The sequence below is a fragment of the Tursiops truncatus genome, chromosome 8 (assembly GCF_011762595.2).
Source record: "Tursiops truncatus isolate mTurTru1 chromosome 8, mTurTru1.mat.Y, whole genome shotgun sequence".
Taxonomy (NCBI): Eukaryota; Metazoa; Chordata; class Mammalia; order Artiodactyla; family Delphinidae; genus Tursiops; species Tursiops truncatus.
This window is the reverse complement of record NC_047041.1, coordinates 87,677,833-87,680,052: the sequence shown is the minus strand read 5'-3', so window position 1 is coordinate 87,680,052 and position 2,220 is coordinate 87,677,833. Positions and strand designations below refer to the sequence as shown.

Sequence of the window (2,220 nt, the reverse complement as noted above, 5' to 3'; positions counted from 1 at the left end):
ATGGTCTTCATACTTTGCCATCGTGGCCATGCTCCCCAAGGGACACATCTTAATTTTAAACTAGTTTAAGTAGTACTATACAAAGTTAGGAGTTAAAACATTGTATTAGTAATATTGATAAATAACTCTGTTAACCCATAAATGTTATGCATATACTCTTTGCGTTGAGTAAAACTGAGCCTCATGGGTCACAGTCAATGACCATGCAGCCTAATGTTTCAAATCAATGGAGGCATCCATGGTTAACAATAAAGCGTTGATCTTCATTACTTGGTATAATTTTGGTTCAGATCCAACGCTTTGGGGAGTGTATTTTTCCTCTTGAACTACATTAGCTACATCAGGAAATACATGCATGTTAGAATCTACTACTAGTTTCTCAATTTGCTTGCTTCTTTTGTTTGTTTGTTCTCTGCCTATGTCCAAGGTAGTTTTCAAAGACCTAGATGTTTTCTACCACCTGTAGTTACTTTTTCTACTTTGGGCATGCAGATTACTAAAGATTTCCTAGCAGAGTTGCTGTGAGGTTTGAGCTCTTCAGAAATATAAGCTGATGTGACTTTCCCTTAAGCCTTCCTCTCACATACACTGACTGCGCATTGATATCAATTACCTATAACTATAGACAGCAAGATCCAGGATGATCTGGTTCTGTCTTCCATCATATTTCAAGAGAAATCAAGTTTGGGCTCATTTAGTTTTAGGGCTTTTCCAACTTTAGTGATCAAAGTTCTCGGTGGTTTACCCTTCTTCTTTGTAATACTTAATTTGTCTTGGTCTTTCCATCATTTTTCCATGTCTAAGAGTTTCCCATCTAAAATCAGGAGTAAACTGAAGAAAGCTTATACCAGAATGCTGTTATTCTTTGCTTTCATCTAATTTATTTTGGTTGGGACCCTTTTTTCATACTTCTAGTGTTCTGATGTTCTTTGTTCACTAAAGAAAACAGGATAGTGGTGACGATATCTGTGTGCCAATGTCTGTCAAAGCCAGGGTTACTTTTCTTCTCATCTATTTTTATGCTGTTCTTAAAGTTTCCTCTGAACCACTTTTCTGTATTTGCCCATTTGAAACAATAAACTTTTCCTCCCCAATTAATGGGTAAATTCTGCAATTCTTGGATTCATTCTGAACTCTCTTTATCATACCACACTTTAATTGTTAAGGAGTTGCCACCACCAACTTCCAGTAACGTTCAAAGTCAGCATGTGGGTTACCCATGCAAAAGAACTCCTTCAGATGGAGACTGTGCTGCAGGGTTTTACTGTTGCTCAGGTCTCCAGTGAAATTTATCAAGTTAATTTTCTTTAGCCCTTCAGATCCTTCCAAATTTTCAATCTTTTCAGTGTTATTTAAAGCAAAATCAAAACATTTAAGTTTCTTGAGGTTGGTAACATTTAAAAATTTTTCCACTGGGATTATTTTAAAGGTAGAAAATTCTGGTACCATTTATCAATATGATCTCTTTCTGTTTATTGCTGATATAAGGAGAGTTCCTCCAGGGGAAAAATTACACAGTTACTGTGTTTGGCATTCTGTCTAATGAAGTATTCTGTTATCCCATCCATAGCACCTTTCTGGTTTTGGGGCCCGGGAAGCCTGCCTGGGATCCCAAGGAATGTCAGTAATAATTTAAACTTCAATCATTAATATATGAATGTTCTGTTTGTGCCACATGCTTGCCAGCACTTTGTATGTCAATATTTTTAAAAACTTTAGCCATTCTGGTGGCTGTGCCAGAATGTGTCTGTCACTGTAATTTTAATTTACATTTCCTTTATGACTATTGATGTTGATTTCTTTCCTATGTCTATTGGAAATCTGAATGTCTTCTTTTGTGAAGTGTTTGCTCAAGTCTCTTAGTCATTTTTCTATGTGTTTTTTATCTTTTTGTCTTACTGATTTATAGGGGTTCTTTACCAATTTGGGGTATGAGCCCATTGTCTATTATATGTGTGGTAAGTGATTTTTCCTACTCTGTTGATTTAAATATGTTATTGTGAAAATTTTCAAACATTTGATGGATAATTTGTGGGAAAATTATAATGAATCTTTATCTATCATCATCCAGCTTCAAGAATTATTACTCCACGGACAATCTAGTTTCACTTTTACCCTATCCATTTTTACCCACAATTGGATTATTTTAAAGTCAAGGTTCCAAGATATCATATCTCTTTTTATTTGTAAAAATGTCACCATGAACCTCTAAAGGATAAG

The 2,220-nt window shown here is 35.2% G+C and overlaps 1 pseudogene; it reads right to left on the bottom strand.

Annotated features, from left to right (window-relative positions):
• Positions 1–210: 210 nt before the first annotated feature.
• LOC101326279 (dynein axonemal assembly factor 11 pseudogene) lies at positions 211–1,568 on the bottom strand (annotated as a pseudogene).
• Between the last annotated feature and the right edge of the window lie 652 nt (positions 1,569–2,220).